Genomic DNA, 12,526 nt, shown 5'->3' with positions numbered 1-12,526 from the left:
ATTGAAATGATTAGAATAATTTCTTTGCATTATTTGAGCAGTTGTTTTTTTTAGCAGTTGTCATTTCTGCAAATACAAGCTCTAAATAGTCATATTTTTATTTGAAATTCAGGGGAAATGTTGTCCTTGGTTTATGTAATACAATGCAAATGTTAATTTTGCTAAACACATTGACTATAAATAGTAAAACTGATAATGTAGGGTTGTCCCGTAAGCTGTATGTGGCAGTCTGCCCTTAACTGTAGTTTGAGGCTGTACTATATAGTAGCAGCCAAATGAGTCAGTGCTTGGAAAAGCTGGGTGTTTCATAAAGAGGGTATTTCATTAAATAGTGTAAGTAGCAGATGCACAATGAGTAAATAGCACCATAAGGGTGGAATGAGTTATACGATAGGTGTAGGTCTTCTTCACTCTGAATCAAAGAACGTCTATGATGTGCACTCCGGAAGTCCTTTGAACAATAGCATAGAAGAATCACTTTTGGTTCCATAAATAACAATGTTTGTAACTGAAATGTTTGAGTTCCTTTAAACTGGTAAAGAACCATTACATCAGGTGAAGGTTTCTTATACCGTTCAAATGCACTTAATGTTCACATCTCTAACACAAACATGGTTCTTTATGGAACCAAAAGTGGTTCTTCTGTGGCTTTGCTCAATTTGCAAATCGTGCGTAGTGCACAGACCTGACTGTGGTTGTATTTGCTTCCTATGAACTGTAGATGGCAGCAAAGTACCCAACTGATCATACGCACACTGAATGTCCAAAAGTATACAGACGCCCCATGCAATTAACAACAGCTTTACTTGGTGCTAAAAGATGCATTTGGTTGTGCTTGTGTAATCTCCAAATAAAAGCACAACCAATAGAATGAGTTTGAGGTTGCTATGCCCAATGCCAAATGACCGCTAGAGGCATTTAAAGCCTCCCAGCACTGAGCTGTGGAGCAATGGAACTACGTTCTCTGGAGTGGCCAAGCTCCATCCAATATTCATCCTTTGGGATGGGTTGGAGTGGTGTTTGTGATCCAAAACTCTCAGTGCCTCTCCTCAAGAGCATAGGCTGTGAGGCAGCAACATTAAAAGGGCAGGTATCCACAAAACAGTGTAGAATTTCATTCCATTCATTATGGGATAAGCTTGAATAGTTTTTGTTTAAGTGAAAATCAAGCCATTTATGATACTATAGGTCTTCTCCGGATTCTGCAATCTAGGTCTCTGCATCCACATCACACTCCATAGTGTTCCAGAACACGAAGCTGTGAAGATACCCTTCCAGATTAGATGTCCTGTGTAGAAGTCTTTGTGCTAGATAATGTTTCTGAAATCAGGACCATGGTATCAGGAATGTGAGGTGGTCATGTTCAAAGGTCAGATTAGGTGAGAGAAACTGGCTAAACCAGTGAGGTGAAATGGCAAAAACAGCCTAGATCCACATTGTCTTTTTCACTGTAATGAAATGCAAGTTTGACATTTGTGTCATACCATGACTGTATAGAACTCTAAACTGGGGGTCGATTTACAGTTTAATGGGCACAAAAATGCCACATTAGCATGAATCTGAACAAAAGAGTGCCTAGTGACTGTCTGTGACAGGCATAGTGCTCTTCTCAGCAGAGGGGCCGGCCTAAGCTACAGCAGCGTGACACTGGACACACAAAAGGAAGCCTTACGGCTGAAAATCCACACATGGAGTGTTGCAGGGAGTCTATAAAAACACACAAACATACAAGCACAAGAGATGTGCTGAGGATGAAGTCAAACATCTTAATTCAAAGTGTATAGGACTTAAGACAGAACAAGTAAAAGACTGGTGGTAGTTCATAAAACACATGAATAAATGAATGGTGTGGCGTATTCATGAGTGCTGACCATTTAAATCCAATGTAAACACTGTGTTCAAAATGATCATGCCCATCTATTCCGAAAATGTGAATATTAGATTTAGGAAACTTGCAAAGAAGCAATTGAGCAATCACTCAACTTCCAACCTGTCCAATCTCAAATAAATGAAAGAGTAATATATGCTTTGTGTGCAAATGGCTTCTGTATAGCAAAGTAGCCTAAAGTCATAGTGAATTAAAAGTGGTCCAGAAAGTGAAATAAATAAAAGACAATGAAAATCAAAGCAACAGGTTATAAAAAAAAAATAAAATAAATAAAACCCCACACAGAACTAAAAAAATGGGTTTACTTAAAAAGGTGGAAAACCAATAGGTCTACAAAATGTTTAATGTAAATAAACTGAATAACACAAGTTATGTTCAACTGTCAATTATGGGTTGACAACTTTCTCACACATGATTCTAACACTGCTGAGAGGATGAAGGTTAGTATGTGCTTCCTCCTTGCCACATAAGCAGCCATAGTTAAGTATCCTTTTCTTTAAAACAGACTTTAAAAAGCTTTAAAAGGGATGTGATCAATAGCAAAGCAATAGAGCTTATGAAACATATGCTTTGTGAACATCAGCTGTGTGTGATCTTCAAAGATGCAGAGGCACATGATGCAAACATTTGTGTGATGGGCATTTGCTTTGACTTTTATCCTTTAGGAAAAAGTCAAAGCAAAAAAGTGGCAAAGCATGATTAGGATGACTTCTCCATGCATGAGAAGCATGAATATTACCAGTTAGGCAGCATTGTCCTGCCCACTTCACCAGTTACATTGTACTCTGGCATGCTGACTCCACCTCACTCATATCTAGGATACAGTGGGATCAATAACAAGCCAGGAAATACACAGGAAAAGAAGGACTTCTTATCAATAATAATAATAATAATAATAATAATAATAATAAAACACATTTATAACTACACATCACACATACAATGAAACCCGTTATCTAGTACCACATACCATGAATGGCACCAAAAAAAAGAACAGAGGACAAAAACACACACACACACACACACACAACCCCACACACTTCCATACTCAGTCAAAAGTTACTTAGCTTCAAACTAAAGGGAATTAGAGCGAAATACTGAGTTTTCCAAGCCAATCATCCAAAAATTCCTCAGCTGGACTTTGATTAGGGAACTAAACAAAGCAGAGGCCTACACGGTGTGGGCTGTATAGGTGCACCTCTCTTGCCTGTTTGAAACCCCAGGTGGCACAAAATCAACACTCTACTGTAAAATCAAGTCAGAGAGTGCCCACAAAGTGTTGCCAACACAAGAGAAACAATGCACTGGTACAGAACTCCAACACATAGGAGATAATCTCTTTAGGAGAGTCCTAAACAAAGTTAGGGACTATGCAGCTAAAATATCCAAATGAAAGGAGTCTCAACATAAGCAATTTTCAAAACTGCCAAGTGCTTGCATGTAACAACCCAACTTCTGAAAGTCCTTAAATTATACCATGGCCTCAGTGGTTAAGGTTTCAGGGTCATGATCACCAGTATGCTTCCAGATCTTCTTTGCTGCAGATTTCACATTCAACTAACACCTCATTCAGTGAATTATGCATTTCTGAAGGCAATTAACAAATGAATTGGGAGCTTTGGAGCTTTTATATATAATTAACTTAGACTATCAAGGCCAATGCTGGGTTTCTTTGAAGAAATCTGTATTCAATATGCACTTTTTAAATTCCACACAATGTAATTAGTCATTTCAGTCTCTTCCTCTGCTCTGGAGTTGCTGCTCCTGGAGGGACACAGTCCAGTCCAGTTGATTTGCTGATTTTCCTGCTTAAGCACCGCTGATTCAGCTTATCAGTATGTGTCTTGTCAAACTGTGATGTATTCCGGCCGTGGACCTGAGTTGGGAGTCCTCGCCCTGTCAGATGGGTATTAGCACATTGTGGAGGGGTTTGAATATAACAATAAACATGTATCTCATATTTCTCATAACTGAAGTTCCAGTTAAATAACTGCATTGTCGGTATCACTGCAAGTTCAATGGAGAGCAGCCTACATTCAATAACCCTGCTTCTGTGCCCCATTGTCTTGGTCCTTGAGGGACTCTCATTTGTGTGCACACAGAGGATGAGGTGGAGTGATTTAGGGTTCTGCCAGCTCCGGCAAAGTCCTTTTCCCCCGTATTTTCTGCAGCATGTCAATATTATAATACTTATTGAAAGGAAATGTTCATCATATCAAATCAAACGGACTGAATCTGTGGAGCACTATATCATAAATAATGGGGGAATAATGATTAGGGTTTTAGGAAAAATCAATGAATAAAACATGATGATGAAGATATTGCTAAGAAGACTTCTGTGCGTCTACACACAGCATAATTAAACTCTATCATGCATGAGTCAATGTTGGCCCAAGGCTCTGGAATGAAAGCTCATTAGCACAGTCTTTGCATGAGCAATAATTATTTAATTCAGTTGCCAGTCACAGGCCCAGAAGTAATGTTGTCCGACCCCTCCTCCTCCTCCACCTTCTGCTCACCACCACCCTGGTACTGCTTTAGAGGGTATGGGAGGCAGCTGTCCACTCAGTACACAAGAGAGGTCGGAATGTTCTAAAGAGGCACCTTTTAGGACACCAGAGCAGGGTCGGGCGGTATAGGGGTAATGCTGCATACCATAGTATTTAAAAATGACATTTTTAACATTAAAATGTATCTGATGTGTCAAATTTCGGTTGTGTCTGTTTATTACACAATAGCCCATTCATTCATGTGCAGAGAGACACATGGTGAGGGCATTGTGGGAACTCACTAATTGGTTGATGTCACCAATTGTGTCTGAAAACAGGTGGGGAAGAAACAGGCCTGTTTTAGTCGCGGGTTAAGCGATGTGCTGAGTTCTAATGAAAGGGAAATCAAGTTAACTTAAATTAAGCAGTCTACTAACTGTGCCTGAAAACACTGATCACTTTCAGGTATGAGACTTTATTCTCTGAACATGTGATTTGAGCTTTAGTTAAGCCTCGGTTAACTTGCTAAGCAAAGGCTAGCTGAATGAGTGGGCTGCAGATCCAACACCACTGAAAACTTTTCACTTTTAGCTTTCTGTCCTCCCAACACCAGTCACTGAATCTGAGTCATTCTTATCTAAATGTTCATAAGTGGGCTTTCAGTCAGCCAGAATTACAAGTGTTCTGTAGTGAACAAAATGTTATTGTGCTAACTAAGGCTTATCAGCTTATCTCTTCTCATTTAAAGCAATTTAACATTTTGAGCTTTGTATTTGATTGTTTTTTTTCAGTTTTAAACTTCCACAGGATGAAATTGTATAGAAGTCACGTAAACATAGAACCATCTGCGTTTTTTGCACACCCACTGTAATACCGCATACTGTGGTGATATTTTAAAACTTTAAAAAATAATGGTATGAAGAAAGTGGATACTGCCCTACTCTAGTGTGAACAGGCTCAACACAGAGGGAGTTGAGAAGATCCAACTATATGAAATTCCATTTAGCCAGAAATTGAACAATTCCATAGATAATTGTATGAGAGAATATTTGAGGCCTAGTGTTTCAGAAACTGTGTTCATGATGTATTCACAGGAGGAGAAAACCTTAAAACCTTATTCCAAGCTATTGTGGAGCATTTCTATTGGTCATCATTCATCATGATACTGCCAGATTTAGAAATTTGGCAAAAATGGAGATACAAAATTATTGCCCAACATATACGATTCATAAAGATATCCATAGAAACATTATCATTCTGTTAAAGAATGAATAAAAAAGAAGGTCAGATATCATTTCTCAAGTATATGGTTTCATTTATTCATGTGTTAAAGACTGTAAGTAAGTCATACATACTTCCATGGCTGTTAAATCTTTGATTAACCTTCTAAACAACCTCCTCACATCCCCAGAACATACTCCAGAAGAGTTGTTTTATCTCAAACCACCTCACACATTTCATTTTCGTATCAATAAGACCAGAACAGAAGGAGCATCTCAGGTGATTGTGTGTGGTTTGTTCTTCCAAATGCCTCCAGGAATCAGCAGACCTGCCAATCACTCCATAAATTGATTCTCTGCAGGAAAGGACTGACCTTTAAAACAATTTAGAAACCTTTTAAGAGCCATTCTGAAAGCTCTTCAGACCTTCCCTCTCGAATGAAGTGTGACAGGAGAGATCCATACTGGATATGAGAGAGCAGTTTGTATCAAGTCTATATTCTTTTGGGTGACCTTTTAAAAAAAAAAAAAACACACATTACGAATGCTGATTTATTTTCAATGGCATTGGTACCTTTAAAATGTGGCTGGAAATGTAGCTGTGGGTACGGTTTGAAGTGTGTTTTTATGTAGTCTTCATGGCTCAGCGGGTGCTTATTGTGAGGTTGAGTAGTTTAGCGTAGCCAGTCTCTCGATTTCTGTTCCTTTGTGACTAGTGAGTTACAGGCCACTGGTGCCTGCTTGGCCATCTCCCACATGCCATAAAAAGGCCCACACAGGACTGTGATTGTTCCCTCTTGACCCCGAACGCCACAATGACGCAAACAGTTCCCTTTGTACAAATGAAAACTCAGCAAAGTTGTTCCACCATGATTTCTGTTTGAAATAAAAGCCAATGTCTGGTCTTCAGATGAGCGATGCTTTCTGAAGGAAAATACATCAAATCAGTATGAATCAATATGAATGCTCTGATCATTTTTTTTATAATCTGTAAATATTCCGTTAAACATGGTGTTACTGTACACGGCATACCAGCTGAAATGGAATCCAGACTTGACAGCCCCTGACATGGCTTCAGCAGAATTCTTTCCCCACACAGAAACATACACAGAGTTACACAATGCAGAGATTGTTTATGGTTCCCAGTCAGTGCTGGTATTGTACTGCAGAAGGCAGAGACTCTGCCCAGCATCACCTTCAGGCCATCACTAGCATACAAACAGCTCCATAACACACATTGAGATTAGTGTTTCATATTGTTGCTGTAACACAGCAAATGTCAACATCACAGGAGAAGGAAAAACATCTTAATTTTTAATGGAAGTCATTGTACAAAGGATTTTGGCTCAATGTGAAGAACAACTTATTCTAATCATGTGAAAAAGGGAACAACAACAATAATGGAGATGCACTGTTGTTGCTCGACAGTATTAATATTCATATTCTTACACTTAAGGATTAAGGTTCCTAAATAGTTCCTGGCTTGGAGTCGTAGAGTTGTTCTCACATGTTATTAAAAACAATTATTGAAAGAATCTTTTATGAAAAGTATGGTCAAAATATGTTCTTATTGACCGTCCATGCATCTCCATCTGCCAATAGTCAAACCCACATTACATTAATGTTTATAGAAAGTTCTGACAGGTTCTGTCCAAAGCTTCTACTTTATGGATTTTCACCACACTACACTTTCCTAATTGGGCGTTCTAACAAGTGGTGGGCACATGTCCTCAGAATTCCCAGTGTCAATTTCACTGATGATTTAGTGATGATTTTTTATTTCTTCAGGTTAACCAGATGACCCATTTAGAAAGCAAATACACAAGTCAACCAACCAGTTGATGTGGTCAGTTAGGGTATTATAGAACAGTCACTGTAATACAATACAACTAGAATATAATCAAGTTTACTTGACATGGCCATACCTTCAAACACAGCATCAGCTATAGAGTAATATGTAATGTTTATAGCTACATACATATATACCATATACTTATCTAGCTTGCTGTAGCTATAGCTTTCCAAGGCACGGTATCCTATATCCTATTAGTATCTTAAGAGGAAATGGCTTTAAATATATGCCTCAAATGTTTATCTTAGTAAGGAATAATTAGGCAACTCAATTGAACTGACACATTTGACAAAATACAATTGGAAAGGGTTGTAGAACATAAAATTTTTATGTGTTTTATGTCCGCTTTTCATGTAGCGTGAAGTAAATATCTGTACCCAGTGGATATAATTGTCATTGCACACTCTGTTCAATGAGGGGAATATGTTTAAACAGCCAGAGATGGGCTTTGCAGAGTTTGTATTACAGCTATTTGATTGTGAAAAAAAGTCTACCGTGCGGTTACAATGCCTGTTAAAGGGTTAAGACTGAGGGGTTAGTGTGGTAGAACCGCAGTCGCAGCTAATGTTTTAGCGGTTGTGCTTCACATGTCTGATTAGTGTGAAGTGCACTCTGTGTGCACTTTCAGACCTGTGGGGACATCATGCTTCAGTAGAGAACATTAACTGTCACTGTTCTCTGCTGATCTGACGTATATTTTTAATTTATTTTGTTTTTTTGGTGCACTGATGCATCCTCTGTCAAGGGTATTTTCTTTTTATTTAGATTCTTAAGAGACTGCATTATGTATATACTGGATATTATATTCATATTTATTTTAGTAGTTTAAGTGGATTTGCTGCACTACAACCTGCAAAATAAAGGCATATTTAATGTTGGGAGAAACAAAATCTATGTTCCAGCTGATAAATAAAGTAATAAAGTCAGTCACTATAAAGTCAGTCACTATACCACAAAAGTTTAGTGTATCTCTGTAAGTGTGGGGCCTAACAGCTTTCTGATTGATCCAGGTTGGTTTCCGTGGTGCTAAGCGGTCAAGTGGCTGGACGGCCGGAATACATGGTCACTGGTGTCAGTGCCAGCCCGCAGACACCCAGTTCTGTTACCTAAGAACAAAAGAGCAGTTCCTGCCAGAGGAAAGGGTCCTGCTGCTGGGTGGCATGACTATAGCAACTGCTCTGATGGTTCCTTAATCTTGCTTTGATTAAAACAGGTTTAGTTGATTTTTTGTAGTTGTTGCACTATTAGTTAAACATAAGGATGAATGAGAAAAGAAAGGGGTAGCTTTATAGTTTATTCCTCTTTAGAATATCTTAAATACCCTTTGTAACCAGTGACTGATCACAGGCCAGAAAAGATGAAGACAGAAACATGTGAAATTATTTCATTTAAGGACCAAAGGAATACATGACTGAATGTTAATATGAATGTTAAAGTGAATCGTTTTTAAATTAAAACATTTGTTACTGAGGCAAATTGCTGAGCGCTGAGTGAAGAGAAGTCATTTGGCTTTTAAAGAATTGAATCTGTAATGGACCATGTATTATTGAGGAGAGTAGATGAATAGCAGTTCTCACTGAACCTTCAGCAAAACATATCCAAATGTGCTACTGTTAGAAACACAATTTTCCCTGGATGCAAAGCCAAGATTGCGTCCAAAGTTAACATCTTCATTGTTGCACTGTGTACGGTTATCTCTAGAAAGGCTACTGTAACTCCGATAACCACTCTGTACAATTGTGATGAGCAGAGAAGCATCTCAGAATCCACAACAAGTAACGTTGATACTTAAGGTTCAGCAGCAGAAGACAACGTTGACTTCCCCGTCTGTCAGCCAAGAACAGAAGGCTGAGGCTGCAGTGGACACAGTCTCACCAAAACTGGAAAAATGTAGCCTGGTCTGATGAATCTCTATTTCTGCTGAGGCTCGCAGATGGTAGAGTCAGAATTTGGCACCTATTGCATCTATGAACCCAACTTGTTATGTGGCAAATGTCCAGGCTGGTGGAGATGGTGGAACAGAGGGGTGGTGTTTTCTTGGCACACTTTTGGCCCAATAACATCAGCCATCACTTGATTGCCACAATTGAAAGAAGGACCTATTTAGTAGTAGTGTAGTATTCCTAATAAATTGCTGATTTTTTTTTCCACCACATCATTGTTTTAACGAACCTCTTCCAGCATGTTTTTTCCCCCCTCACTAGAAAAGCTGGTTATAGGTTGCAGACTGCAGACAAGTATTGGGTACAGAGGGACATACACATTCAAGCTTGATGTTTCTGAACACAGAAGATGATGATGGAATCTGCTGATTTCCCTGAAGGTCTGCCCTTTCAAAACAATACTTAGCATTGCAGGGGTGTGGCCTACGGAGACAATTCACGTCTGAGCTCTCGCAATACCACATTGTGGCCTTGGCTAGGAGAGTTTGAGAGCGTCCTTTCCTACATTCTCACAGGAAAGCAAGGGCAGCTGGCCAGGTTCCTTTCCCCTGCTGTTAAACAGTGTATACGGAGATGAGGTCCAGACTTTAAATAAATGAAAGTTAATTACTAATGAAGCCTGGATGCCTTGAGTATGTCAAAGCTGAAACTCCCAATTATAAACATTCCTGATAAATATTCCTAACTGAAGTCAGACACTTCAGCCAAAGGGGAAAGCTATTCTCAATTCAGCTTTATTTAAATGCTGTGGTGTTACTGTTTTTTCTAATGGCCTTAGGCCCTGCATTTAGCTGGGGTGGGGTTTTTCTGTTGATGGGTGACAATAATTGTTTATAATGCTGAGAATGAGCAGTCTGATTGAGGCTTTGTGCTCTCTATGAATGCCTTGAATCAACATTTTTATGAAAAAAACAAAAACAAAATATACATCTGAAACTATTAACATGACAATGTATCTAAACACTGATTCCAACTAGCAAAAAAATTATCTTATTGTCTCAGTAAATAGGTCATAGGTCATGGATAATGTTGTAAAGGAGTGTGGTTGTGTGTGTGTCTGTTCGTTTAAATGGGGGGAGGTCTAATAATGACTGATATTTGAATGTTAAGATGGATCAATTAGGCCCATCAAAGGCTGTGACTGTAAACCATCACAAAGAGTCCTTCATGCACTCATTAGAAATAAAAGAGAAAAAAAACTGGCAGCACCAAAAGTACTGTTATACTCTTTCACAGAGGAAAGACGGAGAAGTAGCCACATTGTGCACACAGTGTATATGTGTGTGTGTGTGAATGAAACAATAAGCATAGCCCCTCACCAGAGGGGAGAGTTCTCAGTGCTTTCAAACTCATTAATGCATTCAAGCGTTTATCACAGGCAGTGACCTAGAAATGAGGAACAATCCCACAAAGACAAACACAAGACAATACACTCTCTATCCTGTCAGAATGGAATCCACTCAAATCAGATATCAGATTATACAGCACTCTCAGGGTGGACAGCCATTATGAATATGCAGCTCACCGGAGCCCCTGACTAATGAACGAGCCTTCCGTAGACACCTATGCTTAGTTTTCACTGAGTACTAGGAGAATGAAGTAGGTAGTCTATGGCTAAGCCATGGCAAGAGACAAGACACATTGAGCCCATGCCACCATTTTACCCAGAGCCTGTCTGGTAACGTCATGAGATACTTTTCAAACCAGTGCTTCAATGCATTAGTAATGCTACTACTAAAAGACTAATTGGTAGTTTTAGTAATTGGTTGTATTAATAGGAAAATTAGCTCTTTTTGATTAAAACACTTCACTTAGATAGTCAGCGGTCATGCTTCAACCAGTTGACTACTTCACACATAGAGTTACAACATCAGATCAGATTTGTTCATTTTAAGGCTCCAACATCCAACCTGGCATTTTCTGCTGATATAAACAGGTTAATTTTTTGTTCAATATTTAAAATTTGAAATAAAATCTTTCAGAACTTATCCAAACTAACCAAAGGTTTTATGCACAACATTGTACATTTCTAGCAAATGTATAAATTATTATTTACTGCAGGAAATATTGGAAGCTGGACTGTTTCTTTAACCCAAGATTTTCTAGACTAATCTGCTTTCCTTCCTTTTTTGACAGTAAAATCTCAATAACATTTGTGCCATGACTTCTTGGATGGCTTCATTTTTTTATGACATATTTGACCAAGAATAACAACACACTAATATAGAGTAAAACTTTTCATCCTCCAAGAAATCCAAAACAAGGAAGGACCTTCATGGCATGGGGTGGCCTACTAAGCTTCAAGTAGCCAAGTAAATAACTAAGAAAAATAACAGAAAAACAATTTTCACTGATTAATTATTCCAGCTGCAGTTGTCATCTAATGGAGCTAAATGGATCATTTGAGTTGATAAATTATTAATCAAAGAGGTGTGTGAGTTGACTTAGCAAGCATTAAAGTGCTAGAAAATGATCTTAAGCTAAACCCAGAGAACATCGGAGTCACCAAAAGCAGTGTCTGTTAGTGTTAACCTTTCTGTTCTGTTCGGTTAGTTGTTTCATGCTAGCTGTGTTTGCTCCATGCTTCTCTATGAATTGGTGTTGCCATGACAGTCTCTTTTTTACCCAAAGGTGACGGATAATTACCTGCTGGACGCAGTTCCGTTCATTTCTGCTTCGCTGTTAATCTAAAGGGAATCTGCTTTGTGTGCATTTATTATTTAAATAGCCTGTAGGAATCATTTGGACTTTAGGCTGCTCACCAAATGTCAGCAGCAAGCTTCATGTTTCATCTGCCCCAATACACCAGATCCTGCCCATGAAGAGCTTGATAATCACCTAAAGAGTTTGATCAGGTCTGTTAAGAGCAGTGGGTGGACTGAACAACACTGCTCTATATGATGTGAAGCAGAAACAAAACACACAGTTCTCACAGTCGTCCCTTCAACTGTTCCAGCGTGAGATGACCATCCAACAAGGCCGAGCAATGCCTTCTGATTAGCCAAACTGTTCCCTCAAACATCCCTCATACAGACCGCAATTACCCAACTCCAGCTGTCTAGCTCACCAAAAACGCTTCCTACAGCTTTCCTCACACTGCTGAGCTCCTTATACAAGGCCGAGTGTGACGTCAC

The sequence above is a fragment of the Salminus brasiliensis genome, chromosome 2 (genome assembly GCF_030463535.1).
Source record: "Salminus brasiliensis chromosome 2, fSalBra1.hap2, whole genome shotgun sequence".
NCBI classification, from domain to species: Eukaryota; Metazoa; Chordata; class Actinopteri; order Characiformes; family Bryconidae; genus Salminus; species Salminus brasiliensis.
Note: the sequence above shows the minus strand (reverse complement) of the source record.